Consider the following 18,954-nt stretch of genomic DNA (forward strand, 5'->3'; position numbering starts at 1 on the left):
ACACACTACCCCCCATACCCGCACACTACCCCCCACACACACACTACCCCCCATACCCGCACACTACCCCCACACACACACTACCCCCATACCCGCACACTACCCCCACACACACACTACCCCCATACATACACACTACCCCCACACACACACTACCCACCCATACCCGCACACTACCCCCACACACACACTACCCCCCCATACCCACACACTACCCCCCACACACACACTACCCCCATACATACACACTACACCGCCACACACACTACCCCTCCATAAATACACACTACCCCCCACACACACACTACCCACCCATACCCGCACACTACCTCCCACACACACATTACCCCCATACATACACACTACCCCCACACACACACTACCCCCACACACACACTACCGCCCCATACATACACACTACCCCCACACACACACTACCCCCCCATACCCGCACACTACCCCCACACACACACTACCCCCCATACATACACACTACCCCCACACACACACTACCCCCCATACATACACACTACCCCCCCACACACACTACCCCCCCATAAATACACACTACCCCCCACACACACACTACCCACGCATACACACACACACTACCCCCCATACACACACATACTACCCCACACACACTCACTACCCCCATACATACACACTACCCCCCACATACTACCCCCATACATACACACTACCCCCCAACACACACACACTACCCACCCATACACACACACTACCCCCCATACACACACATACTACCCCCCACACACACTACCAGCCCATACACGCACACTAAAACCCCCTATACACACACATGTTCACTAAAAACATATATTTTGCTCCTACCCCAACCTCTTCTCCAGTCCACCCCCACACACGCAAATACAAATATACAAACATGTGAGGCACATCATCACATGTATATGGCAGATAGGTCTCTCTCTCTCTATCCCCCCTCCTCCTCCAAATGTCACGTGGTGTTTCTGTTCCTCCTCATTCAGTCCCACACACATACAGAGAGAAGAGGGGTCGGGGGGCATTAGACTCGCATGACGAGACTCAGACCACCATAAAGAGGCAGCTTCCAGCCGAACATAAACAATGCACCCTGGCTTTCTTCGACAATTTGTTCACCCAACTAAACACAGCCTGAACACTGGCACGATTGATCAGTCAGTCCGATACAAAAATAGTCTCTCCTTTTTCCACTACATGTTTTTCTGTGTCACATCTCCCAGTGGAATACATCAACCAGTCTCATTCTGAAAGGGCAAACGGAGCCAAGCTCAGCCCAAGGAGAGAGCTGTATCTGCCATATCATATGACATTGCAAAGTTAGACCTGTTTAATGGACTCCAGTGCACATGTCTCTGTGTAGTTTGCCTGGTGCATTTGTCCTTTGCTTATAATCATTAATGCAAACATTAATTTGTTTGTGGGAATCACATTTCTGAAGTGTCTCGCATCTTCCTCAATCTCAAAATGGAGCAGTGTGTAAATGTATTGCTAGGCGGTTTAGAGACGATAGTGTGTGTGTGTGTATGTGTGTGTGTGTGTGTGTGTGTGTGTGTGTGTGTGTGTGCAAGCATGAATCAGCTGGGGTAGATAGGAAGTGCAGCAGCAATTAACGTAATTAATGCACAATGAATACAGAGGTTGGTCGATGCCAGTCAGTTAGATGCTGTGGATACATGTCTGTTGGATAAGGGCTTATTCTCACGCTTAGTAACATGAAGCACAATACAGCAGGGAAATCTGTCTCAAAGTAGGTCATAGATGATCGACAGGTAGAAATGGATGAGCTGAAGAGACAACGCAGAGAGAAAAGGGGGAGAGAGAGATGGATAGAGTGAGTGGTATAGAGAGGGGGTAGTGAAAGAGAAAGAGCAGGAGAGAGAGCAAGAGAGGAAGAGAGAGGGCGACAAGGTGAATGATTCCACATATAATTCACATTACTGCAAGTGTTGCGCCGTGATTTTGATACACATACTCTAATAGGCTGAATCCACTGGGAACACAAACTTAACAAGACATCATGTCCTTCCTTATCACCTGGTCTGTGATTATAATACAGGCCTACACTAAGAATGACGAGTCATACATTCACAGCATGCACTGTAGATTTCACACGCAAAGCCTTATGCCTGTGTCCTCATTCTACCTTGCTTCCCTAGCTAATATGCATGGACACACACACTAAATGCAATTATCGGAGTGCATAATATACATACTAATCCATCGGGCCATCAATCACAAGGCGGAGCCTGGCAGATATGGCTAATTGCATTATGAACAGTTTTTAGCAGATGCTCTTATCCAGAGCAACTTAAAGGACCAATTAGGGTTAAGTGCCTCAACAGATTTTTCACCTGAATAAGTGACATGTCTATGTGGCTGCCTATCGAATCAATGATCCTGTGGTGCCAGGGGAAAAAAATGTATTGTCCATATTGTCCAGTATAGCCTTCCTGAACCTGCATGACATGAACCGTCCTTGCGCTCTCTCCCAGCTTCGATAGAAAGTTTTTTGTTGTTGCATAAAACCAGTATTAATGCCAAATAATACAGTCAGTCCACCCTCAAAACACTAGCTTACTACAACTGTTGGATCTTAATTTGATCACTCTTTTTCTGCTGTGAATTTTTCAGCACAGCAGGAAATGCAAACTTGTGGTGTATTTAGGGTTTAAAAAGGCTTCTAAAGTTTAATTTCCACTTTAAAATGTAAGACTTGATTTGCCCTAACAGAAAATGTAAATTAATTATTATCCACGTTATAATTCACATTTCCTGTTTCTGCAGGATTATTTACCTGCTGTAGCAAACCGACTCAGATGAAGATCCTACATCTGTATACCTTGTTTCATTATGCAATACAGCCTACTACAGAGGGGTCATACCAAGGATCATTTAGCTATTGGACTCCTTCAAAATGTATATAAAAAAATATTTGGCACTAAATTACTTCCATACATACTTCCATTCATTGGTTTACTGGTACTGGGCTTCCTTCAGAGGAATGCACGTGTTCACGTGTTCGTGATGCACGTGTTCGTGAGAGACTCACCTTTCCTTAGAGGGGTCAAAATAATTTATAGGCTAAACCCTTCAGATGCTGCAGACGTTTTCGAGAGAAGATCAATTTTCGGGATGTCTCATGGTCTGAAAATCACCTCTGTAGCTGTGCCACCTTTCACTGCAGATGCGGAAGGCTGATATCAGTGGATTTGGTGGATTGAGACGCAGACCATGCAAAATATAAAAACTTAGCAAAAAACAAACGTTGTCTCACTGTCAAATGCGTTTATTTTCAGAAAACTTAACATGTGTAAATATTTGTATGAACATAACAAGATTAAACAACTGAGACATAAACTTAACAAGTTCCACAGACATGTGACTAACATAAATTGAATAATGTGTCTCTGAACAAAGGGGGGGTCAAAATCAAAAGTAACAGTCAGTATCTGGTGTGGCCACCAGCTGCATTAAGTACTGCAGTGCATCTCCTCCTCATGGACTGCACCAGATTTGCCAGTTCCTGCTGTGAGATGTTACCCCACTCTTCCCCCAAGGCACCTGCAAGTTCCTGGAAATTTCTGGGGGGAATGGCCCTAGCCCTCGCCCTTCAATCCAACAGATCCCAGACGTGCTAAATGGGATTGAGATCCAGGCTCTTCGCTGGCCATAGCAGAACACTGACATTCCTGTCTTGCAGGAAATCACACACAGAACGAGTAGTATGGTTGGTGGCATTGTCATGCTGGAGGGTTATGTCAGTATGGCTGGCGCCGACAGAGATGGTCGCCTCGCTTCGCGTTCTTAGGAAACTATGCAGTATTTCGTTTTTTTATGTATTATTTCTTACACTGTTACCCCAGGAAATCTTAAGTCTTATTACATACAGCTGGGAAGAACTATTGGATATAAGAGCAACGTCAACTTACCAAAACTATGCGGCATCCTCTCTTCTGTTGCGGTCTGGCCACAGCACCTCATCCACATCATAAGCAATGTTTTCCCTGGCCAAGCAGCGCGGGAAATATCGCCTAGCATGGCGATTCCAGCCATGAAAAGCATCAGCTGCTATATCTTCACATGCGTCTTCCATAGCTTGGAGAAGAGGTATACGCGTTTGTGGATTTCGGTCATACACTTTCCATCTCCAGGCAGAAAAAAAATCCTCAATAGGGTTGAGGAATGGAGAATATGGAGGGAGATACACAACTAAAAAGCGTGGGTGGGCAGTGAACCAGTTACAAACCAGAGCAGCCCTGTGGAAACTTACGTTGTCCCAAATGACAACGTACCTGAGCTGCTCTGGGCCATCTACCTGATCTGGTGGAATGAGTGTGTTGTGTAGGATGTCCAGGAATGTGATCAGATGGGCGGTGTTGTAGGGGCCAAGGGTAGCATGGTGATGGATGACGCCGTGGTGGGTAATCGCTGCACACATTGTGATGTTCCCTCCGCGCTGGCCAGGGACTTTAACAATGGCACGCTGGCCGATGATACTCCTTCCCCTCTTTCGTCTTTTTGTGAGGTTGAATCCAACCTCATCAATGAAGATGAACTGGTGCTACTCTGCAGCCACCTCTAGCTCAAGGACTCTCTGAAACACACATGACAATATCAGAAATAGACATGGAGTGGTCACTATTCTGAAGCACAATCATTATGATTACAATACTGAAATATGTATAATTTATACAGTGTTGAGAGCATGCATCAATTGTGGGATTGTATAGGACTCACTTGCACATAGTTATATTGCAATTCTTTGACTCTTTCTGAATTGCGTTCAAATGGCACCCTGTAGACCTGCTTCATCCTGAGATTATTTCTGCGCAAGACACGGTCCAGTGTTGATAAGCTTACCCTATCAATATTTTGAAATATCTCATTGTTTTCTATTATTTTTCTTTGTATTTGCCGTAATGTTATGGCGTTATTTTCTAGGACCATGTTCATGATTTCAGTTTCCTGTTCAGGAGACAGAACACGTTCCCGACCACCTTGTGTTGGTAATCTTTCAGTTCTGCCAAACAAATAGTCAAATACTGTAAATACAAAGTAGGAATACATTTCCCAGATACTTGAAACATACTTTATTTTTACAGTCCTACAGAACAGTCCACAGGCAATACTGTACTACTGTACTCATTGAGTACTGTATTGATATGCAGTACTGCAATTTTCTAGTGAGAGTAGATTTCTTACCTATTCTCATTTCGGAATGTCCGGGTGATGGATGCTACAGTGTACCTGCTCAAATTTGGCTGTACTCTTTGCCCAGCCTCCCTCATTGTTAGACCATGGTTGACCACATGATCAACCAAAGTGGCTCGGATCTCATCAGAGATTACGGTCCTTGGCCTTCCTCGTCCTCGTCCTTGTCCTCCCCGTCCTCCTCCTCTTACTCTCACTCCTTTGGCTCTGCCTCTGTTTCCAATGTTGGCATCCATTGCTCCAAAACAGAAGAGCTCACCTGTTGCCCTTTTATGCTAAAGCTCTGATTGCTAATTGTAAAACTGTGTGACGGGTGTTTGCCCATGTGACGAGTCAGTGTGCATATTTGAATGGCAGTGTGTTCATTGTGAAAACAAGAGATTTTCTGCATGAAAATTGTGCCAAATGCAAAGAATTGTGTGTAGTGTTTTGAAAAAAGTGTGTTTTACAACTGCAATTTGAGTGTAAAGCAGGAATTGTGCTTGTAGTTTAGCAGAATTGGTTCAGGGGGTTGGTGCATAAGTTACATATTGTGGTCATTGTGTCTCAAGTACCAGTATTTGTGTGTAAACAATTGAGAAAAACTGTAAAACATTCCCCAACCAGAAACTGTGGATTGATGGCAGCATTCACGCAAAACTGAAAGCGCTATTGATGGCAAGGCGACCGGAAACATGACCGAATACAAACAGTGTAGCTATTCCCTCCGCAAGGCAATCAAACAAGCTAAGCGTCAGTATAGAGACAAAATAGAGACACAATTCAACGGCTCAGACACGAGACGTTTGTGGCAGGGTCTACAGTCAATCACGGATTACAAAATGAAAACCAGCCCCGTCGCGGACACCGACGTCTTGCTCCCAGATAAACTAAACAACTTCTTTGCTCGCTTTGAGGACAATACAATGCCACTGGCATGGCCCGCTACCAAAATCTGCGGCCTCTCCTTCAATGCAGCCAACTTGAGTAAAACATTTAAACGTGTTAACCCTTGCAAGGCTGCCGGCCCCTAGCTACGTCCTCAGAGCATGCGCAGACCAGCTAAAAAGCCATCACTAACATTGAGTGGCTGCTGCCAACATACTGACTCAAATCTCTAGCCACTTTAATAATAAAAAATTGGATGTAATAAATGTATCACTAGTCACTTTAAACAATTCCACTTTATATAATGTTTACATACCCTACATTACTCATCTCATATGTATATACTGTACTCTATACCATCTACTGCATCTTGCCTATGCCGCACGGCTATCGCTCATCCATATATTTATATGTACATATTCTTATTCATTCCTTTATACTTGTGTGTATAAGGTAGTTGTTGTGAAATTGTTAGATTACTTGTTAGATATTACTGCACGGTCGGAACTAGAAGCACAAGCATTTCGCTACACTCGCATTAACATCTGCTAACCATGTGTATGTGACCACTACAATTTGATTTGATTTGATTTGGATGAGCCTGCAGGAAGGGTAACACATGAGGGAGGAGGATGTCTTCCCTGTAACGCACAGCGTTGAGATTGCCTGCAATGACAACAAGATCAGTCCGATGATGCTGTGACACACCGCCCCAGACCATGACGGACCCTCCACCTCCAAATAGCGCTGTCTTAGACAGTACGGACAATGCAATTTATTGTCCTTGCCACATCTGCGGTCCTCATGCCTCCTTACAGCATGCCAAAGGCATGTTCACGCAGATGAGCAGGGACCATGGGCATCTTTCTTTTGGTGTTTTTCAGAGTCAGTAGAAAAGCCTCTTTAGTGTCCTAAGTTTTCAAAGCTGTGACCTTAATTGCCTACAGTCTATAAGCTGTTAGTGTCTTAACGACTGTTCCACAGGTGCATGTTCATGAATTGTTTATGGTTCATTGAACAAGCATGGGAAACAGTGTTTACAATGAAGATATGTGAAGTTATTTGGATTTTTTCGAATTATCTTTGAAAGGAACATTTATTTTTTTGCTGAGATTATATCTGGCTTTAACAGATGGATTTTTATTGTTGTTCTTTATTATGCTAATTGATTTTCAGCTCTAGAAGATATTCAAGCTGCTATTTATAAACCTGTTAATAAAAATTACACATCAAATAGCCCAACAATGAGGGAAAAAGGTTGAGGATAAATGTAGACTATGTATGGTTTTGTCTGGGTAACAGCCTACACTGGTGGGCTGCAATTAAGGACATTATTATTCAATTTAACTTGAGACTCCTCTGGTCTTCTGAAGTCCTCCTGAGACATTGTGTATTATATGTCCATTGTGCTGCACACAATTTAACTTAGTCTTGAATGATGCATGCCAAACTATACCAGAGATAAGGGACTGTTAATATTGCAACCACACAACCCAAACACTGGTTCACCAGTTTGAAGATCGTAAACCGCTTTTTTTGTTTGAGCCCTCAAGAACTGTTGTTCGCTAAAGATGATCTGTTTGCATCGGCCAATTTGTTGGCTGTCCAGTATCCAGACGACCTGTCCCAGAGCTTCCTATACAGTTCATCTCTTTCCATGTGTGTTGGGAAACCTCCCAAAACAAAGCCAAAGGGAATTTATTGATTTTCCAATGTGCCATTATTGGTTCTGAAACAGAATGAATTATATATTCATATTAATTATAGATGGAGTTTGACAGTGGTGATGGACTTCTTAGAGGAAAATAGTTCTCTCTCTCCCTCTTTTATTTTTCTATCCTCCCTCTCTCTTTCTCTTTCTTCCCCTCTCCCCTCTTGTCTCTCTACCTGTCATTTGTGGCACCCATTACATCAGTTAATTATGCAGGGTTGTTTCTGTGTAAAAATGGATTTGATATGTATTGACCTCACATTAGACTTGTCCTGTCTTTTCTCAGAAAATACACTTTTCATTCTCACCCAAACACGCACACGCACACGCACACGCACACACACACACACACACATATGATTAAACACTCGTACAAGTGTTCTCCAAAAGTACAATATATAATTCTGAATGGATTATATATTGGCAACCTAACATCAATAGTGATCCAATCTACTCCCAACCAGAGAGGAAGAGTAGCCTCTTAGCCTTCTATACAGCCTATTTCCACAAGTGTGTCAGGTATCCCAGGAGACAGAACTATATCGCACCCTCCAATCACCACCCAGGAAAAGATAAAGATGTATTGATCTGTGGCTAATGCAAATGTATGGAGGAGTCAGTCGTGATCAGATTAACCTGAGAGATCACCCCTTGCAGGGCTTTCAGCGTCGCTGCCACAGATGAGCTGCCGATGTGGTGACTATTCCTGGCTGCGTATGTTTATGTGTGTGCGTGTTTGTGTGAGTTTGTGCGTGCATGTGTGTGTGTGTGTGTGTGTGTGTGTTGCTGTTGATCTGAGAATGTCCGCCTTCCGTCATCTTCAGATCAATCTGTTCAGCACGGGTTGAGAAAACAGATAGAGAGATCAGATCTATAGCATTTACTTCTACGGTTATTTTCCATCAGACTAGACCTGTTCATGGGCTGATGGTTTATCTATGTCCTGGAAAGAACACATCAACTGAACATCAGTTGTATTTCTACGGCAGACAGGTTAACCTGGTTGGTAAAACACTATATTGTAGGTGTCCTTATTCATGTATTCACAAAGCCATAACAGCTATATAACACATTCCAACAGTAATTTATTTAACTAGGCAAGTCAGTTAAGAACAAATTCTTATTTACAATGTCATAAGTAGTTTTAAATAGTTATGAGTAATGGCATAAGATGTCGTTAAACTTGTTATAATGGGTGTTATAGATGACTGTTCATCCTGTTGTCATATGCTCTAATGTCAACTATTAAAAACAACTGCTATTACACAGTCTGCATGACAAGTTATTTCATATGCTATTACATGTTACATAAGTGTCTACATAGCAGATGTTATAACAGGGCGTTATATAATTTCCCAAAGTCTGTGTCACATTATAACATTGAATGGAATGATGGGCATCATGAACATGTCATATGCCGTTCGAGTGTGCACAGACAACTTAAGTCAAGTTACATTATCTGTTGGTGTTATAAAACAGTGCTTAATACCACAGAGTTGATGTGCTTAATATCACAGAGTTGAGATTATCCCTAAACCATTCAGGATCTCCAAGAAACATGGGCAAAACAGATGTATTTAGGATGTGTTTATTTAGACAGGACAACAAATTGCTGAGTTGTGAAAATTGGACCACGTCCAAATATAAAACATGTGCATTATTATAATAACAATTTGCCAAAAAGCACATATTTTTTTACTAAATTGAAGCAAATATAATTTGACAATAAAAACCATCACAACAGGATTTGTGAAAGCTGTGAAAATAGGAAGATGTGCAGGCTACAGTAACAATGACAGCTATATTATGAAAAAAATTGCTAATGAGTCAGATAACTACAGTAGCTAGCTAGCTAGGTAGTTGATGTTGGAATTGCATTTGAAACATTTAGTCGACCCATCAAATGCTAGTGCTAGCTAGCTAACTTCACTAGCTACAGGTGGAAAAACTTACTCTGTAGCATATTAACATCCTCTTTCACTTAAACTTTAAACGCAATTGCCTTTTCATCTATTTAACTCTTACTAGCTGACGTTATAGGCCTAGAGCGTGCCAGTTTATGTAGTCCCAAAACCCGGAAATAAGTTACTTCTAGTTCCTTCATCCATTCATATGGGGGAAATGAATGGGGAAGAAATGGGTTATGGGATAAACGCTGAACATACAGTGGTTATTCCGTTAAAAGTTTTGAGCTTATGCCGCAAACGTTTGTGGTAGATGGTGGTAGATTGTAGTAAATTTTGTCATTTTGTCATTGCACCACACTATCACAAGGGGGAGTTAGAACGCTCAACTATTGGTAGTCTAAACTGTGGCACAAATTGTCTATCTTTTCGTAAATTAATGGAGGTGTTCATTCTTTCATTCAGAAGAAACTGAATGAAAGAGAGTCCAGCAAGGATTTTGGATCAAAATAAATAAGTACCAACATTCTTTCTGATGGTCTTTAAAGAAATGTTTTAACCAAGTTAGTCTGCTCATGTTGTGTTCAATTATTTGTGACATTGTGGTTACAATGAAGAATGTAAATCAAATAAATCAAATAAATCCTATAGCCTAGTGGTTAGAGTTTTAGACTAGTAACTGAAAGGTTGCAAGTTCAAATCTCCGAGCTGACAAGGTAAAAATCTGTCATTCTGCCCCTGAACAGGCAGTTAACCCACTGTTCCTAGGCTGTCATTGAAAATAAGAATTTGTTCTTAACTGACTTGCCTAGTAAAATAATTATTAATCAGATGTGTGTTGCAAGCGTTTGATTTTTATTTATTTATTTGTACGATTTTATTTAATATTTTTAGACAATACAAACGACAACTACATCACACCTGCCCAGACCCACCTGCTCACACCCCCATCTTCAGCGCCCGCATCACTCTCTGCCACATTTTAAAGGAAGAACCACTGTAAGGTCTGAGGTTAACACAGGCTTGGGAGATCTTATGTTTTGTTCTTTGAAATATTATCAGTCAGTTAACATGACCTTTCTGAATTATGAAGCCTTTACATACTGTAGACCTTATTTTCGATGTTTATCCAACCCCCCCAAAAAACTCTATTCACTTCCCCATAGGCTTTGGCCAATTAGCCATGGCGGATTTAGTGCATACAAAAAAGCACCATAACTGTTGCTCATAGAGTCAAAGACTTTTTAAACTAGCCCTAGAGTGGTGAGGAGGAGCTCCGCGGACCCTTTGTGTACGGAAGTAAATTAGCCATTTATTGTAGTCATTAGCGCTCTGTAGAGTTGCTATTTTCTCAAGGTTTCTCATGCCAATTAACTTGTGACTCATTATTATTACTCTTTATACTAAAATATTACGATGTAATCAACAAATACTATAGTTAGTTTAAAAAAGGTTAAGGTAGACTGTGTACTGAGCTGGCTGTGTTGGCAAAATCACTACATATCCCATCATGCCAAGCTGGGAGAGGATGCTCATTATCACAGTTCCAAGACCAGTCAGAAATGTCCAGCTAACCCTACGCCAATGATGCCGATGGATCTAAAAACTGATCTTGGATCCACGTTAAGTAGCAATGATATCCTTCGTCACGTTGTCTTACAACATGGTGGCAAAGGAACAAAACAATAAATGATTTTCTACTTTCTTTCCTGTGAATTTCTTAGTTACATAACTGTATAACTAGCAAAGGAGTTTTGAAGTTGAAGGTGCAGTATTCAACAAAACAACAAATATTTTTACGTTTCTTTCCAGCGAATGTATTAGTTAAATGATTGTATAACGCCTCCCGAGTGGTGCAGCGGTCTAAGGCACTGCATTGCACTGCTAAAGGCGTCTCTACAGACCCAGATTCGATCCCAGGCTGTGTCGCAGCCGGCTATGACCGAGAGACCCATGAGGCGGCGCACAATTGGCCCAGCGTTGTCCGGGTTAGGGGAGGGTTTGGCTGGCCGGGATGTGCTTGTCCCATCGCACTCTAGCGACTCCTTGTGGCTGGCCGGGCGTATGCATGCTGACTTCGGTAGCCAGCTGTACGGGGTTTCCTCAGACACATTGGTGTGGCTGGCTTCCGGGTTAAGCAGTGTGTCAAGAAGCAGTGCTGCTTGGCAGGGTCATGTTTCGAAGGACGCATGGCTCTCAACCTTCGCCTCTCCTGAGTCCGTACGGAAGTTGCAGCGATGCGACAAGACTGTAACTACCAATTGAATATCACGAAATTGGGGAGAAAAAGGGGAACAAACTACAAAGAAGTTTTGAAGTTGAGGGTGCAGTATTTATGAAGTTTGGCAATGAGGACTAAAACTAGCACAGTTTAGCTAGCCAGATGGTTTAGCCAGGGAAAACCGAGGACAGCAAGGAGCTCGGGACAGGATATAGCTGGGCACACATGCACACTCGGCTAATTTGAGAGAAAGATTGTGGTTTTATGCCCTGTTATCAGGAGCTGGCGGCGAATTGGCAGGTGGCGAATTGAGAGACAAACGAATGCATGAGCTTTAACAATATTTAAGTGAACCTGAATCCAAAATGAATGGTGAAGTCGCTTCTGGACACGGTAGACTTCTCCTCACCACTCTATTATCCATGTTATTTTTCTGTGGCTAGGTTTCCTAGCTACATGAGCCGACATCTGTATTCTTCTCCGGTATTATACACTTTATTTTTTAACCTTGCTATGGGCACAGCCAAGCAACAGAAGTGATATATTCAACTTCCGCTTTACTTCCCTACTGCAGCGTTCCGGTGGTAAACTTGCAAGAGTAAATTATTCGAAGGAGGCAATTTATAGGACATAAAAGTAAAGTAAACAAGTACAAGTTTAAGTGTATAACTGTAATTGTATATATTTAATTCAAGTTCGCAAACGTTAGTTAAACCTACTTGTAGTTCTGTTCTGATAATAAACATTAGTTGTGTTGTGTCAGAGTTAAAACCTGTTGGTGCTAGGGGGCAGTATTTGCACGGCCGGATAAAAAACGTACCCGATTTAAACTGGTTACTACTCTTGCCCAGAAACGAGAATATGCATATAATTAGTAGATTTGGATAGAAAACACTCTAAAAAGTTTCTAAAACTGTTTGAATGGTGTCTGTGAGTATAACAGAACTCATATGGCAGGCCAAAACCTGAGAAGATTCCATACAGGAAGTGCCCTGTCTGACAATTTGTTCTCCTTCTGCGGCATCTCTATCGAAAATACAGCATCTCTGCTGTAACGTGACATTTTCTAAGGCTTCCATTGGCTCTCAGAAGGCGCCAGAAAGTGGAATGACGTCTCTCCAGTCTCTGGGCGAAAAACAGCAGGAGATTTTGTGAGTGGTCAGGCTGAGAACAGTGACACTGATCTATACAGCTGTCAGATGTGGGCGTTAACAAGCAACAACTGATATGGAGAGGTAATGGTAAAGAACGGTCAAGGGAAGCTATTTTCATATAGAGGGAGGGGACTCTATACGTTATGCAAAGACAGAATCATATAAAAAAAGGACTCTGTAATATGAGAATTTAGTATTTTTCATGGAGGGGCTCGGCTCTGTTGCGTGTGTAATAGGGTCCTTCCATGGAAGGGCTCGGCTTTGCTACTCTGTATTAAAGTCTATATTGAATTCACAAGTTCTTGTAAGAGTATTATGTTCTTAAGACAATTTTCCACGACACTACTTATGACAAATGTTATAACGTGTTATATAGCTGTTATAAAGGAATTAATGAATGCATGAATAAGGACAGTAAAGTGTTACCACTTATTGCACTGGTTCATATCATTGGAGAAATACAGCATTTATACTATTCATGATCTGGCTGTTTGGTGCAATGTACCTGTATGATAGGCATTATACAAGTCCATGGTCAAATAAGTCAATAGCAATGATAGAAATCTGCCCAAAATGCCCCTCTGCTCATCTGTTGCCTTCTTACTGTAATGTCAGTGTTGTAAACACTAGTACCTGACATGCAGTATGGCTCCAGGGCAGACATATCTCCCTCAGTAACAGCTACCACATGGAACTTAAGTTCTCCAAGCACATAAATTATATCCTCATTCTATCTCATTTGCTTTCTCTTTATTTTCTCTCTCTCTCACTTGCTCTCCTCGTCTATCTCTATCTTTCAGTTCTGTTCTCTTCTCTCCCGCTCTGTCTTTTCTGTCCTCCCTTTCTCCCCATCTCTCTCCCCTCTCCTTCACTTCCCCTCCCTCCCTCCCTCCCTCCCTCCCTCCCTCCCTCTCCCCTCCCTCCCTCCCTCCCTCCCTCCCTCCCTCCCTCCTCCCTCCCTCCCTCCCTTCCTCCCTCCCTCCATTTGTGTCTTTGTGTCTTACAGTTATGTTAACCCTGGTCTCAGATCTGTCTTTAGGAGGTTCAGTCTCAGGTCAGTCTCCTCCTGCTTTCACATGGCTAGGAGGAAAAGCAGCTGCTGTCTAATGAGTGTTGACAGAGCAGAAAATGTATCAGGTCCAATCGTTAGGTTTGGGACCCTGCGCTGGGCTTCTTAAACACCTAACCTGGGTTCAAATACTATTTGAAATTTGTCAAATACTTTCAGCATTTAATCTAGCCTGTGAGGAGTGAGAGATTGGTTGGGTTCATGAAACCAGACAAGCTCATATAAAGTATTTGAAATTATTTCAAATAGTATTTGAACCCAGGTCTGATAAACACAGCTCTGTAACAGAGAGGGGTGGAGGAGGGCAAAATGTCCCCTCACCAGGGGTGTCATGCCAATTGAAACTGAAGGTGAGAGGATAAAAACATGCTGTATATAGTTCAATAACTCAGAATTATTTCCAAGAGATCAAATTTGCCCATTAGTGACCCTTCAAAATATCAAAGTACGTGACGTCTCATCTGGCTCTGTGACGAGGGTCTAAAAGTGCTGAAATATTATCAAAACACCGGAGCTGTTGTCATTGTGTAGCACTTTTCTGCCTCTAACCATCACTGAAAAGACTAGTTGATAAACTAAAGCCTTACTGTGTGTGTATGTGTGTGTGTGGGGGGGGGGGTCTGCTCAGGCCCCTGACGTCTCCCTGCTGTGTGTTTAATGAGGGATGTGACGCTTCTGAAGTCTTAATTCAACACTCCTGCTCCCCCGTGCTTTCCCTGAGCCTCCCGAGGCCTTAGTGCAATACAAACATACATGCTCACACACTTTCAAAAGGATTTATCCATTTTTTTCTTTTATGTTTTGCCAATTTGCATTCCTTTAAGTGCTAATTCCTTGGCGACTTGAGTAAAAAAGCGTTGTTTTATTTTTTAATTCAAACATAAAACCCCAATATACATGGAGTGAAAGTACTGTAGTGTCTTTACTCATCCTATCTATCTACTACAGTCATTATCACACTGTCACCAGACTCTCCTGCTTTCCAGTGAGCAGAGGAGTGAAGAGATAGAGGATAGTATGAGTATGGAGGGAAAAAAAGAAGTGAGCGGGACTGAGTGTACAGGCAGAGAGGAAATGATAGGCTATGACGGCCGTGTGGGCAGCTTTAATATGAGTATGTGAAGTTCTATGTGAGTGTGTTTGCGTAGACGTACATGTTTATATGTAGAAATATGTGTGTAGTGTGACATGTGTATGACTATGGGGGTCCAGTCCAGAGAGAGACGGCGTGAGTCCGTGCAGCAGCGCTTTGAAGACCGGTTGCAGACACGTGATGGTGAGACTCCGCAATTTGGGCTCTCCTTAACGAACCTTAATGAGGACTGGGCCGGGGCCCTGCTCACGAGCTTGTTAAAACAGCACACGCGTGGGCGAGCAGCTAGATAATGAAAAAAATACATGTAATCAATTCATCTCTTTGACTAAGAATAGATGAAGAAAAAAAGTGGCCTTAGATCAGAAAGTGTTGAGAATGGATGCGCTAATGCTAACGCTAATGCTAAAATAATCTAATCCTCTCCCTGGCTTAATAAAAATGGATGCTAATATATGCTAATAATAATCTATCTGGCTAAAGATAGCCTGGTACTGTACTGTAATGTGTGTCATCATCAGGGGAGTAGGGGTAGACAAATCACCTGGCAATGGAGGATGGGTTTCTCTATTTTCTACCCAGACAATGATGAAAAGGCTCCTTTTGAAAGACAGACGGTATTATGTCTTATGGTTTATTCATAATACACATAGCGAGGGGATCACACCGCAACATATCTCTTGACCGATTTGTCTTTCAAGAGGAGCTGCCTGCGGTGCGAGAGTTGGGTCAACTCTACTCTATCTCTTTTTTGCTCACTCTACGCTGCCCTCCCCTGCTTTCACTCTCAGTGCAAATTTTATTACACAGTGAAAGTAGTTTGTTGCCACATACAGAAATGGTTTCCTTTTGCCTGTGCATTTACTAGTTCAGTGTCTTTATCATGTCTGTGAAGTAGAATGCCCACTCCCAAACATAATCCATTTTTTAATGCTCACTACCACAGGTCAGCGATAATACACATCACTGCATCTCCCAATTAATTTAATGGATCAATGGATTTCTATGCCGTAAAGCAGCCTCCGTCACGTTATGCTCATAAGATACTTGTGGGAGACAGAAAAACAAAAACAAGGATTCAGTAAAATGCATCCAGTGAGTGAAGCCACCAGACCCGGGTTCAAATACTATTTTAAATATTTAAATACGTTGAGCGTTTGCTTAGCTTGACTGGAGTACCAGATGGGCAGGGTTTGGGACTTTCCTATTCCTATCCTTGAGTGGCCCAGCCAGAGCCCGGACTTGAACCCGATCGAACATCTCTGGAGAGACCTGGAAACAGCTGTGCAGCAACTCTCCCCATCCAAACTGACAGAGCTTGAGAGGATCTGCAGATAAGAATGGGAGAAACTCCCCAAATACAGGTGTGCCAAGCTTGTAGCGTCATACCCAAGAAGACCCGAGGCTGTAAATCGGGGCCAAAGGTGCTTCAACAAAGTACTGAGTAAAGGGTCTGAATACATGTTTGACAGATACAATGTTTGACTAAAACATTCAATTAAAACCACCTGCGCCTCATATCCTGGTGTTTTTACAGTTTTTCATGTCTACCAATGAAAATAGATGTATAAATATATTTTTTTCAGAAGCCTTGGGGGGCCTAATAAAACCCTCTGTAGACCCAATTCGGTCCTCGGGCCGCCAGTTGGGGAACCCTGCTATAGTATCTTTTTCATGAGGGTCTCACACACACACACACACATACACACACGTTTGCACGCCTGAAAGTATGCACAAGTGCATACACTTTATATACAGTACCAGTTGAAACTTTGGACACACCTACAGTACTCATTCAAGGGTTTTTCTTAATTTGTACTATTTTCTACATTGTAGAATAATAGTGAAGACATCAAAACTATGAAATAACACATATGGAATCATATAGTAACCAAGAAAGTGTTAAACAAATATATTTTATATTTGAGATTCTTCAAAGTAGCTACCTTTTGCCTTGAGGACAGCTTTGCACACTCTTGGTATTCTCTCAACTGGCTTCATGAGGTAGTCACCTGGAATGAATTTCAATTAACAGGTGTGCCTTGTTAAAAGTTAATTTGTGGAATTTATTTCCTTCTTAATGCATTTGAGCCAATAAATTGTGTTGTAACAAGGTAGGGTGATCTACATAAGATGGCCCTATTTGGTAAAAGACCAAGTCCATATTTTGTCAAGAACAGCTCAAATAAACAAAGAGAAACAACGGTCCATCATTACTTTATGACATGATGGTCAGTCAATCCGGAACATTTCAAGAACTTTGAAAGTCTCTTCAAGTGCAGTTTCAAAAACCATCAAGCGCTACAATGAAACTGGCACTCAAGAGGACTGCCATAGGAAAGGAAGACCCTAACTGCACCTCAGATTGCAGCCCAAATGAATGCTTCACAGAGTTCTAGTAACAGACACATCTCAACATCAACTGTTCAGAGGAGACTGTGTAAATCAGGCCTTCATGGTTGAATTGCTGCAAAGAAGCCACTACTAAAAGGACACCAATAATAAGAAGAGACTTGCTTGGGCCAAGAAACACGAGCAATGGACATTAGACCAGTGGAAATCTGTCCTTTGAGTCCAAATTTGAGATTTTTGGTTCCAACCTCCGTGTCTTTGTGAGAAACAGAGTAGGTGAACGGATGATCTCCGTATTTGTGGTTTCCACCATGAAGCATGGAGGAGGAGGTGTGATGGTGTGGGGGTGCTTTGCTGGTGACAGTGTCAGTGATTTATTTAGAATTCAAGACACAATTAACCAGCATGGCAACCACAGCATTCTGCAGCGATACGCCATCCCATCTGGTTTGTGCTTAGTGGGACTATTATTTGTTTTTCAACAGGACAATGACCCAAAACATTTCCAGGCATGTAAGGGCTATTGGACCAAGAAGGAGAGTGATGGAGTGCTGCATCAGATGACATGGCCTCCACAACCACCGACCTCAACCCAATTGAGATGGTTTGGGATGAGTTGGACAGCAGAGTGAAGGAAAAGCAGCCAACAAGTGCTCAGCATACGTGGGATCTTCTTCAAGACTGTTGGAAAAGCATTCCTCATGAAGCTGACTCTCACTTATACACTATTTTTTATTTTATTTTATTTAACCTTAACTGTAGACTGTCGCTACTCACATGCACTCTTCAGACATTGATGCAGATCAATGGAGGTCAAACACACATACAGTACTTCACAGTCTCACACTCTGATACTGCTATAACACACACACACACACACACGCACACGCACACGCACACTAACCCCTCCCCACCACACACACACACACACAAAGCTATCAGACACATCCACGCTCATTGCAGACCTCATTTCAGACCCTGTGTGTACGTAATTTAGCAAGTCTGAAAATAGCCCTGTGATCTAAATAATACACAGGCAGGCGTCCACAGGACTAAAACTAACAGCCCAGTCAGCAGGAAGAGGAGAAGAAGAGGAGGAGAACAGGAAACCAGGTAATGAACAGCCCCACAGGTGCTCTCTAACTGTTGACCTTTACATGACCTTTTAGACTACCTGTACAGATACATATACTCAACCACCTGATACGGGAGAAGTTAATACATCCTGTAGCTCTTGTATACCACAGACAATTCAGTCCTATACGAACTTGGATGCTCTCATACACAAATATATTCTATACTGAACAAAAATAGAAATGCAACATGTAAGGTGATGTTCCCATGT

Source organism: Salmo salar, chromosome ssa09, assembly GCF_905237065.1.
Source record: "Salmo salar chromosome ssa09, Ssal_v3.1, whole genome shotgun sequence".
Lineage (NCBI taxonomy): Eukaryota > Metazoa > Chordata > Actinopteri > Salmoniformes > Salmonidae > Salmo > Salmo salar.